A 15,173-nucleotide genomic window follows, 5' to 3' on the forward strand; every position below is an offset into this window, starting at 1 on the left:
CAGATTTGCTTATGAGTATAATCCATGTTCTACTTGTGCATTATCAACTGCAGTTTTCTGAGAAAAATTGCGAAAATGACCAAAACGTTATGTTATGCGGACATAGCACGACTGCTGTTATACTACAGCGCCACTGAAAAACAAAGGCTCTGTCCAGATCTCAGTTCATTTACATGAAATGCTCCATATGAAGCACAGAATCGCAAATCACCACAAAATGGTCCACAAAAAACTATCACCAAAACTACCACCATACTCTTACGTTGTGTTATTACAGGATACTTCACTCCTGCTCTAATGTTATGATTTCTTTCACCGTGAAGCCGAGAATCAGAGCATCCAGTTCGCATGACATCATGACATCTGCGCAAAGACGATCCCTGCACCACTCCACTCAATAATCCTCAACTCAGCTCTGAAATTGTATCTGCTGTATGTAACGAGCTCAGTTAAAAATTAAGACTGGAGGCTTGTTTGGGCTATTGCCCCGTAGGGAACAGGTTAGCAGATCGATGCTGCCGATGTTCCTGATAACATTAGACCATCCTTAATGGCACTAATGAAGAGAGTGGTTGACAGATACTTAGAGACTTGGGTCTTTGAGGCAGGCTGTTAGCCGCAGAGCCAGTGTAGTGCATAAAATAGGGTTTTGGGTCGTTGTTACATTTTGAAAATGTATTGCAATGACTGAAGTTGCACTGCAAACTGCTTTCATTAATTATTTCTTCACACTTAAGGAATGGTAGAAGACATTTTAAAGGACACAGTGACTTTACTTCAATATATCAAGCTTCCAAAAACAGATTCGTGAAGGAAATATGGGGTGCGGGGAGTAAGAAAATGCAAAGAAGTGCAGGTCGAAATCTTCAAAAACAAGTATGAGTTTTGTGCGCCATTATCAAAGTGACCATTTTGAAACCAATTATTTGCTGCAAATCTCACACCTGACAAAATACATCAAGCTTCAGCTTCAGATCTCAGAGATTTAGAATGTTCTGCATGCGGACTGCTTAACTGTGAGTAAAATGATGAAAAGAACAGAAACAACATGCGCCAAGTTTCTGAGGTGATCAGCTCTTTTCAGCGTTCTTTGTAACATCAGGTCACACCGAGAACTGGGAATGAGTCTGATTGCAGGAAATGTTATCAGTCTTCAAATGTCAAAGAAACCACATCTCAGCAGAATCACTGCTGACATTTTGATAAATCATACTCTATATTGCTCCATCTACTCTCTCTCTTTACACACACACACACACACACACACAGAGCAACCTGCTGCTGAAGATCCTTATACTTGGCAGGATCTTTGCACACACACACACACACACACCACACTTAACACTCCCAGTGTCTGACTGCTGCTGGTCCTGATAAAGATGAGGAGGGAGATGAAAGGAAGGAGATGCACAAAGGACACAGTGAGACGTAACGTACCTCACAGTGGACGCTTTGGTTTTAACTTCAGGAGCTGCTGGGATGCGCCGGTGAGGCAGGACTGTCGACTTCTCCCCGTCTTCTTCCTGTCTGTCTTCTCTGGGATGGAGACTCTGGAGGAGAGTTGCTCCTTCGCTGCCTCCTCCCTGCCTCTGGTGCGCTCTGCAACTGTCTCAGCCCCTCTCACTATCATACCTCCCTCCCATGCTGCTCCCCCCACCCTCCACCCTCCTTTCCCCTCCCCTTTTTACTCCTCCCCTTTTTCTCTGACCTGCTCCTTCCTGACTCTCTTTACCTCCTACACCTGTTCTCCTCAAACTCAAGGGTGACAAAGGAAATTGAGGCTGTTATCATTAATTTTTTTCCACAGTGTGTTTGCTGTTATACTAAAATATCTAATCAAAAATCAAACCAATTAATATTTTGTCTAAAAACAGCTCAGAAAAGGAGGAGGGAGGGAGGGGGGTGTCCAGTACTGCAAGATATTTAGTTTACTATCATATGAGAACAAGAAGCAGCAAATTCACACATCAAATCGGTTAATTGCCTACCAAAATAACTGCCAATTCATTTTTCTGTAGAGGTACTAACTGATTAATGAACTTTATCATAAAGTTATTTCTCTCATTAAAATGCAGAACAGAGAAAGAGATTAAATTTAAATTTCAGTTAATTCATACCATATGGTGATTGTGTGTAAACAGAAAGAAAGGCTCAAACGCAACGCCAATAGGCTGTTGCTCATGTTTTGTACATTCAGTGATCGTATCTCATCTGGCGTTTTACTTATAGCTCTCCTGTTGTCTCAGTGAAAAAGAAGAGAGTGGACTGACAAATGCAGAAGGAAAAGAGAAAGGCACTTATGGTTCAGTAAGGTGCTTTGGACAAAGCCGTAGCTGTACATTTCCACCACTCACTGGTGAATAACACTCATTTGTTACCTGCCTTATTGAGTCACACAACCATTCGTGGATTCCTCAACACTGGCCAGTTCTCAGTCTTTTTCTCTCTTTCTGTCTCCGTCTCTTCCACCACCCCCCTTCTCCCATAGAGAGCCCTTCACTGCCTCTGCCCCTGTTTCCATAGTGACACTTTCCCCGACTCTGGCTCACCATAATCAAGTGAACGGGATAGGGGTGGGGGTTGGGGGCTAGAGAGGGAACTGGGAGTCGGGGTTGTTGAAGGAATGGCCAAGATGAGAATGATTTAAACAGGGCAAACAGCGAGAGATAAAGGAGCAAATAACGAATAAAGAGAATGTCAATAATAATGGTTTGTCAGTGGCAAACAGTGTCTTCGGCTCGAGTCCATCTCTGAATGATGTTGGGTTCAGAGCAGGTGCTTTGAAAAGCCTTGGCATATGGCTGAAATAATTATCATGCTCATCAAACAACTGGATGGCCACTTGTGCTTTGTGACAATGCTCCCACCAGAGCTGAAATGAATTATGGGATCGAGCTGATCAATCTGAATTTTAATGTGAGTGGTGCTCAGCATGAGCTTACTGCACGATGCCAGGCGGCGATGAATGATGAAGTAAAATAATGTACAATATATTGAAAAAAATGTGATGATTATGACAATGGCCATTTTATTTATGGAGCACATTTCATTACAAGTTAAACCACTGCTTTAGCGAGCCTTTGGTCCAGAGTGAAATAGCTCTAAGCCTTTTGGGTGGATTGAATTCTGTACAGATATTCATGTTCCCCAGATCATGAATACGACTAATATCATTTGGCGCCACCTGCGGGTCAAATTTGTCACCAATCCAATGAAACATCTGGCCTATCACCTTAGATAGATTGGCACCAATTAGCCAGTTTTTTGGTTATCCCGTAGCTTTTCATCTGGCGCCACCATCATGACTGCATGCAGTTCAAATGAGCGTCGACAACAAAACGAGTTGTTTCTCAATAGTGTATCCTTTTATTGGAAGCCGTGTTTCTATTTATTCCCGTCTCTCGTGTTACAAGCACTATGTGGATAAGGAACTTTGAATGTAATTTTCAGTAAAAAAGAAAAAAAGCTAATATATGCGTTTTTGGCTTAAAAAGTAAAAACATAGAATGATAGGGCATCTTAGCAAGCACACTTAAACGGTTGTGTCTACAGTTTGATCTCCAGCGTGCAGCTGATAGCTATGTGGTTTGTTACAAGGCAGAGGTGGATATTTAAACGATTTACTGTCAACAACAAAATGTTTTGGCTTTATTTTTGGGCGGCTCTCACGCCGTCCATCTTTTCATATAGTCGGTGGTTTGTCATTTTACTGTGCGGAAACACTTAGCCTTTGCCAGAAGATGAGAAATGTGCCTCTCAGGAACATTCAGGAATCAGCTGGTTGTGTTCAGAGTTGGGGGTTGTGTGACCTCTGGATTGTCGGATGCATTCACCAGGATCTGTAAATAAACTGTAGGCACCGACTATATGGAAATCACATTGATTTATTTTTCTTCGTTTGAGGCGGGCTGTAGTGAAATAGTAATGTAGTTTAATGCTTTTTTTGCCCAACAGTTCTCGTCTTCCCTTCTTTCTTCTGTATCGATCCCGGAGCTGTTGTGTTACTGCCTGACTCCCCCCCTCCACCAAAAAGGTCAGATGGCAGGGTCAGCCACACTTGGAACAAGTACAGATTTAGAGTTGTGATTAAAAGGAGACTTCTGCAGGGCGGATGCTGGGGGTTATGAGGATCGAATGTGGGACTTTACGGCTTACAGGGTGGTCTCTCTGACCGTGAGGCTTTTCTGCTGTTGTTATGTTCAAGGAAACACACGAAACAACCACCCCTGTGCCACCAAGAGAAAATGAATTGCTCTTTATTAGCGCTCTGAGCTGGGAGACGCTGAGCTGAATATTGTACTACCACTTTGGAGAATATCTTAGTCTTTTAATGGTCCAACCCAGCAAAAAAAGTCGAGAGATTATTTATAACTTGATTGTATTTCTGCTTTTCTTAGTTCCCCCTTGGGCACAAACAGCAGAGAACAATAATTTTTTCTTATATGTTATATATATATAGTTATATTTATAGGATTTTTTTTCAATCTTAAAGTACATTTTTAATGCAGAGGAACAATGTGTGAAAACTGAGAAATAATGCATTTTACATAATCATGAAACATTCAAAATAAATAAATAAATACATTAAGTCTTTCCTTTAAACTTTAATATACTGGTCAGAAGTGGCAAATGTCTACAAATGTTTAGATGATTAAAGTGACTCTATGTGACTTCTGAAAGAAGTTCTTCAATCTACAAATTAAATGTTGAGTGCATTAGCCAAAATGCACCATTAATCTTACTTGGTCTGGTATGACCATTAGCTTATGGTGATTAATGTTAGCTAAAGTAACCAACATTACGGAATACATTTCCTGACTTTATCAATCTTCTTTACTTATGCCAGTGAATGGCCTAAAATTTATTATATTTATCATATTATTATAGTATTAGTTTATGACCAAAAAGAGGAGTTGTATTCCATGACAATATTCAGTTTTGGTATTAAACAAAAACAAAAAACTGCTGGCAATATTTCCTTCTACTATAAATGCATGTCACATATTTGTGAAAATGAATTACAAAGTAATTTGTTGGTAGTATTAATTTACAACATTCTGTTAATCAAGCAGTCCTAAACAAACAAATATAAAGCAGCAACCATAAGCCAGGCTGATGCTAATTATCTGCTGCTAATTTCCTGGAAGCTGCCTGAAAAAGGGACGATTCTGGAAGCAGCAGTGCATCCTGGGGATTTTTTTTTGTGACTATCATACTTCAGCTGAGTGTCTGAGATGACACAATCAGATTGCAACTGCAGTAAGATGTGACAAATCAAAATATGATTCACTGAGCAGCTGAGAGGACCATAAAGACCTCGATGTGGTACACGTTTGTGTTAGGTTCAAATACTGCTGAGACAAATATTTTCCTACATTTAGGTTTGTATATGAATCAGAGCTAAACATCAATTCAGTATTCTCATTATGGCTGCCTGAGTGCTGTCACTTTTACATATTTTAAACAAGAAAATTGTACCCCCTTGTGAAAGACAAATTGGATGTTGGGCTTCCCTTAACGACCACATTGGCAGCATCCCTATCATCCAATTAGGTGATGGCCCTGCCTATAAGAGTACTACCTGGCCAAGCACAAACTTGTCGGAAAGATTTATGTCTCTCTAACTCTAAATTCCAATCTCAGCCTGTTAGTTATCCCTGGCTTTAGTTTAGCTGGCAGAATGATTGACAGCCGGCTGATTGGGGAGCCGTGGATTTCGGTGCCCTCAAGTCAGATTCTGCAGGGATTCGACCAATTACCGCTCAAGGGCATCAAGACAAGGTGCAGAGGGTTGACGTTAGTGCAGGTTGTACTCTAACCCCTCATGGCGCTTGTGCTCGCCAGAGGGTACAGTAGGATGCAGAGAAAAAGGAACGGCAGAGATTAAGGAAACACAATCACATCTGGCAGGTTATGTTGCTCGTAATTGGGAGAGAAAGACTGTTTCAATGTTTCGTTCGCAAGCAGTAGAAACAAAGAGAGAAGCAAGGGGTGGATGACGAGCTTGTGTCATTGTCAGTCTTTGTGTGCCTATTTAAAACAAGAGACCTCACAGATAATAAGCTTTCCATCAAGCAGCATTCAGGCATCCCTGTATCTCTCATGATGTCTGCCAACAGGTCAAAATATTGAAAATTGTGTTCTCGCTAATGATTTCTTAAGAAATTTCCTGGAAAGACAGATGTAATTCAGTGGTGATAAAAATGTCTTTGAAAGAAAAGCTTAAATAAACTCCAAAGTATTCTTTCGTTATTCATGTATTAGATGTAATTCTTCATACGTGTTGAATTGCATGCATCCATTTAGACAAATTTGTGTGTTTAACTGAACCCCACAAGCAGTGGGGTTTGGGTTGACTTTTATTAAAAAAAAAAAAAAAAAAGGACAGATTCTAAGTAATGTAAGGCGAGCTAGGAGTTAGCAGATGAAATATGGTAAAAAATATCAATTTAATGTCATGCTAGGTTAGCAATTAATTGTAAATAATTCATTAGAATCTTACTGAAGGTTTCCCTGTGATTCAAACATATATAGTTCTTCTGAGAAAACTTTCAACTCACAACTTTGCTCAGTGAGCTATAAAGGGAAATGTCATCTCAGACCTAACCTATGAATCTGCCCTCGAAGGTTACAACAGAGCAGTATAAATTTAGCAAGGCTTTAAAAAAAAACAAAAAACAACTCAGACTGTTCTGTTCAGTACACATCTGCACCAGCCCTTTTAATGTCAGCACGGACTAACAGGTTGTGTTAACAGGCAACTCAGCATGTGCCATCTTGAGATATTAACTGGTGACAACCGTTGTTCTGCCGGTAGTCGGTGAATATTTATATTAAATTATGATTAACGCATGTACTGGAACTGGTGCTCAAATCCCAAATCCAGTGCAATTGGCAATAATCACAATCGTCAGAAGAAAACTAAAGTAAATTTATTTAAACAAATGGGTCTAACTGGTTTCAGTGGTACAAATCTTATTCAACACAGTCAAGTTTTAAAGGAAGAAAGGCCGTGTTTTTGTTATATCGCCGTTGTCTTTTGTCACAATGTGTGTGTGTGTGTGTGTGTGTGTGTGTGTGTCTGAGAGAGAGTGTGAGAGTGTGAGAAAGACAGAGGGAGAGCAGACACCTACTTGTAAATGATGTCTTTCATCTCTTGACTTCAGATGTGGCTGTCACCCACTTCCATTATACAGCAGGATGAAGTGGGACACACAAGACAGACTGTAAGACCGGAGTGTAAGAACAAAGGAAGCCAAGACACGTCCGTGCGCACACACACACACACACACAGACGCACGCGCACACAGACGCACGGGTCTGGCTGGACTTGTATCACAGAGATGGAGAAAGGAATTATTTTTCTTACTTGCGATGTAAGATTTCAGGACAGATAATCTCAGGGATGTCGAGGTGTGGAAAATGAATGAGCAACACTCTCAGCTCCCTCAACAAACACTACTGTGGTGCCCTTGAGGAAGCCACTTAAACCCCAGATCGCTTCAGTGGAGCTGCTCAGTGGCCAGCAGCATCAGACTGTGGCTGCACTGAGTCAATGTCTGCATGAATTTGAAGCACAAAGCTGGAAAAAGCAGACAGTAAAAACCCTCCCAGGATATATTTTAAAAGAAATCTGAATCTAGGCAGTACCCAGGGAAATATTAACTCATTTAAACTATGGTGACAATGTGTAAAATAAAAGTCCGTTGGGGAAATTAAAGTGTGATAAAACAGGACAGTCACATATTACAGTAATACGGTTAGCTGTGTTCACCTTGGTTATCCCAGATCCCAGTGTAATTTCTTTCCCTCTCTGCTATCAGAGTCAGTTCTTATGTTTTCACTGACAGCTCGGACAGCAGTCAGCAGTGGCGAGCGGAAGCTGAAATTGCTTTTCAGTGTCTCCCAACTTCCATTTCCAGGTAGATTTACTTTTAACAAAATAATCTGTGGCTCAATTTCATGAGGAGTCCTCCCTTGTCAAATGCAGGAAAAGTCCTCAGTTGAGACACAGGTGTGATGACTAATTTATATAATGCTACATCAAATTACTGGATTTACTGAGAGTCACACATCAAGTAATTAGTGGTAGAGCTTCTATGATAGTAAGACAGCGAACCAGCGTGAGTTCAACCTGACCTTTGACATCACATAGCAAAGACTGCAGCTGACATTATGCCCACTGGATATTGTTTCAGTTTTTTATGATCTATCATTGGACAAATCAAAATAAGGGGGCTGAAGATCATCAGTCAATGGGCCGTCCTTCCTCGTCAACAAAAGCACATTATTGACATGGATAAAACACAAATAGATCATGATAGGTTCAAAGAAAGGGCCATAAATATGTGTCAAGAACTCCTTTGTTATGCTAACCTGTCAGATTGTGTTCATTTCAATTGATTTTGACTGGATATTATTGAACGCTACACACAACCGTCAGTGGGTCAGTCCGGTGTGAGTATGGTCATTGATCCATTACTTTCAGGTGCGTATTGAAACCATTTGTGCAGGAGTTTTAGCAGGCCATTACATTTCCCCAAATGTAACTGATTCTTTAAACTAACCATTTGAACTATTTATCTATTACCTTAATCTGTTTTGACTTCGCTGCTCACTTGATATAGGCATCACCCACACAAAAGCAGCAGTGACAGGAAACATCTCATTAAGTTCTCGGTCTTAATTGCTGAGCTTTTTCTATAAATCTTGCTTAGACAAAAATCTCCTCCTTAAAGAGCCAACTCAACATATCAGCTTCAGACAGAGTTCCTCAAAAGTACTCCCTCCTCCTCCCAGAAGTACCTCTGGTTTGGAATCACTGCTCCATAAACAACCAAGACAGTAATCACAGAAAACAGGACCAGAAATAACTGAGAAATAAAAATGAGAGAGTGACCATTGATTTGTATCTGTGGTGATACAGATGGAGAAATTTTAGTTTCGGATGAGTGGAGCCGAGGGATTCACTGGATTCATTTGGATTAATGGATTAATTCCCTTATTCCAAAATTTCTTTAACACAGGAGCTGTCGGTGCGATGCATAAAAATTCAGTTTTATGGGTATGTCGCTATTAGTTAATGCTAAAGGCGCTCATCCTCCTCGGACTGATATGAGCTGAAAACAACATTAGGCAAACCTATAGTAACTACAGTAACAATTCACATAGCATTAGGGCAGCAGTGTTAAATAAGTTCAACAGACATTTGCTTGAGGACAGAGACAGAAGACAAGTGGGGGTTGTTACTATTCACCAGCAAAACCGATCTTAATGAGAGCCGCATGCAGAAGAGGATAAGCAGCACTCTTCACCTTACATACCGAGACCCTGGCTGCTGAGACGGCTCAATTAAGCTCAGCAGACTATGGGCTGTCACTCCTGAAAACGGGCAGGGCGGCCAAAGGAATGGGGAAACAACAACACAGTAATAACGTTGACATTTACAATAGGCGTTGGATATCATATCCAATTTCTCCCTGCACACCCTTAATTCCTTTTTAATTGCTTTTCCGTGTTGGTTCCGGGATAAGGCTGTCTCTCTTCATTTATGAAAGTGAGGAGATGGGGACAGTGGTGTGTGGGGGGACGGCTGATGGCAGCTGATGGTGCATTTGTGTGTGTGTGTGTTTGTGTGTGTTACGCTGGGTTGGGGGGGGGGATGTTTGGGAAGTTGCAAGGCCAATACTGAGATAATTGGTGCTTCTTTCAAACACATCAAATACTTTATTAAAAAAAAAGAGCTCTGATTAAACACCACTAGAAATCGAACTTTGTTTGATGAAAATAACTGAAGAATTAAATAATTATGATATACATGATTAATTATCCTGCAGCACACAACTCAGTGAATATGTTCATTAGTTTGCCTAAAGGGTGAATTATGGTGCAAATGAGAAACAAGAAGCCGAATCTGTTTTCATCAAAATATATTGTTAAAACTGATATAGTTGTGCCACCAGTACATTTTTAAATGGTGTGAATAGCCACATTTTGGAAATTATGCTAATATTCTTCCTTGGCAAAACACGAGACTATTGATACCACTCACGTCAGCTGGAGCCAGCAACCTGTAAGTCTAAAGCAGTTGGAAAAGGTTAGACTGGCTAAATGTCAGAAAGGTTTCTTGTCAGCGCCTCTTAAACGTAAAAACCGTGTCTAGTTTGCGATACCTGCGTGAGGTTGTGGTTTATAAACGGTGCATTTATAACTTTGTCGCCACTCTCAGCAAGACAGCAAATTAGCATGTTGCCCAAAATGTCAAACTATTCCTTTAATAATCATCAGTTCTACCAAAACCTAAGAAGGGATATGCCAGTAAACTGTGGGAATCTCAGCAGGAACTACGTGGAAAAATAGAGCCATTTTGTTCTAGTTTTTTTTGAGATTGAACAGTAAACAACATCAATCAAGCATCAGGTTCATCCCACTGCTGACTGACTGACTGGCGGCAGAGCCCAGTGCAGCACATAACTTGGCAGCCCTGAAGTTACTTTTATCCAGCAGAGTGTGTGGTGGTTAATCAAAGCCCATAATTTCCATAATTCATGGATGCCCATCTGTTTGCCACCTACTCCCATGCCCACTGCAGAATAAACAAATTCAGGAGAGGGGCCAAGGGGCTATTTAATGACAGCATCAGCCACGGCTTGTACAACTACACACACACACACACACACACACACACACACAGCAGAGGACACACAAATGTAGTATAATCAATCTTCCGGCACAACTGTAATTCATTCTAAACACAATTGTTTAATCCATCTAAGGTGCAGTATTTGCATCATAATTCACAAATTGAGGTTAACGAATAGGCATCGTAAGTGTAAAACCATTACTGTGCCTTTTAGAAGACTTTCAGATAACTCATAAAATCTCTGATCTCCATCCAGTCGGTTTCTCACACAAGGCTTGCCACACCACTGCATCGTGCAGATTTTCTTCTGATAAAATCAGACCATACTTTGATGTTATTGCGAGCCCTGGGACGGCTGCGTGATTGAATCAGCAGAGCTTGGGATAGAGAGAGAAGCTGATATAGCTTAGAGGGAAGTGGATTTGTTGTATGAATCAGGGATAAATTCTCACCTAACAAACATTTTAGTGGTAAAGCCACCAATAAAGAGTCAAATATGACATGTTTTGGTCTGGGAAAAGTAAGATGCTGCATTTTATTTTTTGTTTTTTTGCTTAATTTTGAAGATTGTTTTGATTGACAGCATGTGATAAATCTTTAGATTACAGTTCACAAATGACATTGCTTAAAGGTACATATGTGCTGTCAATAAAACACAGTGTGTACTGAGAGTATACTAGGAAAAATATGCAAGTACAAGAGAAGACGACAAGGAGTTAGGGACTCAAGGGTGTAAAAACTTGGTTAAAAGATATTTTTTGGTCATTAATATTATATTAAATTACTAATATTACTGTGTAACAAGACATGCAGAAAATGGTATTACATGGAAATGAGCTTATAAGAAATTAGTTGTGGTACAATTTATGTTAAATTTATTTTATATTCCAACATTTATTTTTAGTTTGAGTTTCAATGTGGGATCCGTCTGACAGCTTTTATGTCCTGACACATCATTACTAGTGAGAAGGTTGTAAAAATAAATTACCAGGACAAAGCATTAATAAATGTGGGACAAAGTTGGGGCTGTGCAGGCTGTAAAACAAGGCAGCCCCTTCAGTACCCATTTTACACTCCGAGTACAATTTCTGTTGAGTGTTTCATTGGTATAAAATGTTTACACAGTAATTTGTGTTCAACTAAAGTGTTGCCCAACATTTTAAACATCCAATCCTATTTCCTCCAGAATCCTCCCTTCCAAACATTTTAAACTGAATAATACTGTAGTGGTTTAATGGCTGGAGGTTTGGCTGGCGCCTGCATGCTGGGAACTGCTGTCACTTACTTTCCCTAATGAGATGTACTGTATAATAAATCACCAAAAGTGATGTCTGCTAAAAATGGGAAACTATGCAATGCAATGTTGGCGCCTTATAAACAGCAGGAGACAAGAGTGATTAAAAAAAAATAAAACAGGTTGGGTGAACTTAACAGTATTTAAGGCTACAAATCATAAAGTATCGTCTGGTGTGAGGGGGTCACGGATGTAATAAGAGCCCTTCTGACCCAGCTGTTGAGCTCCATTTAAAGTATTAAGGCAGTAATTCACCGGGGAGAGACTGAGTGACAAATGACTTTTCCCCACAAAAAACACTTTGTGTGATAGCCAAAGTTCTCCAACTTTGTAAAGTGTCAAAGGTGTTCCTCCGAAGCTGAAAATAAATCTGAAATTGGGTCTTATTTGCAGAAACCAGTGAATGTTGAAGTCCGTCTGTCTTTAGACACAAAGTCTGCCGGCCAAAGAGTGAAGTGCAGATAAAGACACTGCTGAATGCTGCAACCCCTCTTCCTGGAAATCAGAAACATATTAAAAATTAAGAAGTTTTTATCCTTCGCAGATTTAGAGAAGGTCAGCCGTGCTTTTATCTCATCATGGCGTTTAGACAACCGCAAAAGTCACCCTTGAGTCTTCAGGTTCAGGAAGCAGATTTTCTCTGCTGTGTGAGTACCAACCCAAAAAATAAATCTAGCCTGTCTGTAGTCTCTCTAATTCCAAATATTATCAGTGTTTGGATTGATGATAAGTATTTTGATTTTGGGGGATAGAATAATGTCAGCCCACACACACACACACACACACCCCTTATTCTTTTTCTCTCATTTGTTCTCTGGTTTTGTCTAACCAAGGTTGGATTACCACTTGGACAAAGTGCACATTTGCCCCCTGAGGACCACAAAGCCCCAGGTTCACTGCTTGTTACTTGGTTTTTGGTTAGTTAAACCCACTCCCCGCACAGTGATTGTCCAATTATATCTTAGTAATGCGTAGGTTTCTTTACTTTTTGCAGTGTACATGTATTAACAGCGACACTTCATAATAAAGAGTTTGGTGGGCGGTTTCTTCTTTTTACCCCTTCAAACGGGGGATCGAAAAGCATGTTTATCCGCTGTAATGTAGTTACAAAAGGTTACTGTTTGGGCCTACAGATTACATTAAAAAGAAATCACAATTCACAATTATATCTAATAGGCTGTAACTTTGTGGGATTTGGGGAAGTTTACACAGCAGCATTCTCGTTCACCGAGACATTTGCAAAACACGCTGGTTAGTCCCCAAAAACGTTTTGACTTGTAGTGTTTAAAGTGAATATTATTTATTTATTAATCATAAACAGTAGTCTAAAGCAGAAAGCTGGCCCTTTTTTTTTGGATGTTGGTGTACGCTAAGCATCAGAGTGTGTGTCGTTTCTTCATATGTTTTTGACATGGATCATCAACTAGTGGGGAGACAGGAATCTAATGCACATTTAAGGCCCTGTTGCAACAGTAAGTGGTGGGTAGTAGGATCCCACAACATTTTTACATAATAAGTTACTTTATGGCCATGTGTCTATCTAATCCTCATATTCCTCTCTGAAATATAGAACAAAATCACAAACAGTACAAAACACAGTATTTAGCACAGTATAGCAGTTTATTTCTGGCATGTGTTTAAATAGATTTTATGCATTTATTTATATATTTTACATTCATACATATACTGATTGAAATATGAGAAAGAAAACAAAGAAAGAAAAAAAATGTTAATATCTGAAAGCTAATAAAAATAAAAATAATAATAAAAAAATACAGCGGGTGAACTGATAAGTAAAGAGTAAGGTAATTTTTTTATTCCAATAATTTGTCTTGTCTAAATGTTGAGTTAGTGCAAATAAGTGACGTCAGCCAAGCACACAATCTAACCAGCAGGATGCGTAAACACTTTGAGGATGGTTTCAACCAACAGGATTACGTTCGAAACCCAGTTGCTTCAATCAACCCCAGTTTGTGCCAAGACTGAGTCACAAACGGGGTCTGGCTTCAGCATGAATCATGAGCCAAGTGAGACACTTCAGAATAAAACTCCAACTCTGAGAATAAAATCATTACTTTTGTTACATTTGTCGTTTTGCACCTAAGGAGCCAATGTCACACATTAAACCTGTCAAACAGCTGCTCAAGGCCCCATGAGAGCAAATATACGATTTAACTTGTCAAATGGCTTGAGACATCGTGAACAGCATTTATCCATAATTACTTCCTGCCCATTCTTGTCGGGGTAATTCTGTGTCTTGAAATATCCCTGAGCTGCAGCGTTTCTAAAATAGCTTTCAAAACCACTTGATGGCTGTTTCCATAATGGCTCTATAGTCTCATTTATATATGCACTTTTATTGAAAAGCATCATTGATGGCACAACAGAAATCAATTATTGTTTGTCTCAAAGCATGAAGCACAAAAACAGATACGACCAACAATGTCCGTAAACTCACTGGGCCTCTTTTACGTCATAAATGTCATCTTGGCCAGAACTGAATGAAGAGGCAAGAAAAAAAAAAAGTTTTTTTGGACATTTTTCTGCCAGTATACACTGAAGTGCCTGCTCTTTCGCAAAGCTCAAGTCTCCATCAATATAAATGTCAACAAGGCAAAGAGGGACACAACGAACCAAAATAAAAGTAATCACAGATGAATTGTCGCAGCCTTGGTAGCCACTAATTGGGAGTCCAAATAAACCAGTCACACATTATTGCATGCACACAGAGCTGCCCATCAAACAACAGCAGTACAATCTAACCTTTCTAGCAGTCTGCGTATTTCAGAGTTCACTCTACATTAAAAACAGTCTATAGAGATATTTATTTATTTATTATTTACATTTGTTTTGTTTTGTTTGTTTCCTCAGTAAGGCATGCCATTATTCAAAACCTTCGCTCAAAGAGAGCCGCGATTCCTTTATTAGCGGGCTGCGCTCTCAGTGTCACAGCTGAAGTTGTTGCCATGACGATAATACTGCATACTGCGGAGGGGGGAGGAAGAAAAAGAAAAACTTCTGACACTGAACAAGTTCTGAGAAGAGTTCGCCAAGTTGTGAAGTGAATTCCTGCGGGTATGTTTTGCACTGCAGAGCAAACAATGAACAACAAGCTGTTTCACACTGGAGGCAGGAATTCACTTTGTTTTGTACTTCACAGTCAAAACCCAAGCTTTTTATGGACTAAAATGAGGGTCAATAAGGTACTGAGCTTATAAAATAAGCTTAATGTTGTAT

General features: G+C 39.8%; 1 long non-coding RNA gene across 1 annotated transcript in view; it reads right to left on the reverse strand.

Annotated features, from left to right (window-relative positions):
* The window catches only part of LOC124053999, a 42,425-nt gene extending 40,815 nt beyond the window's left edge, over window positions 1–1,610 (reverse strand). Inside the window, exon 1 of the long non-coding RNA XR_006842293.1 lies at window positions 1,438–1,610. This is a non-coding gene — a long non-coding RNA (uncharacterized LOC124053999). The remainder of the gene's footprint in view (window positions 1–1,437) is intronic.
* Between the last annotated feature and the right edge of the window lie 13,563 nt (window positions 1,611–15,173).

The sequence above is a fragment of the Scatophagus argus genome, chromosome 22 (assembly GCF_020382885.2).
Source record: "Scatophagus argus isolate fScaArg1 chromosome 22, fScaArg1.pri, whole genome shotgun sequence".
Taxonomy (NCBI): Eukaryota; Metazoa; Chordata; class Actinopteri; family Scatophagidae; genus Scatophagus; species Scatophagus argus.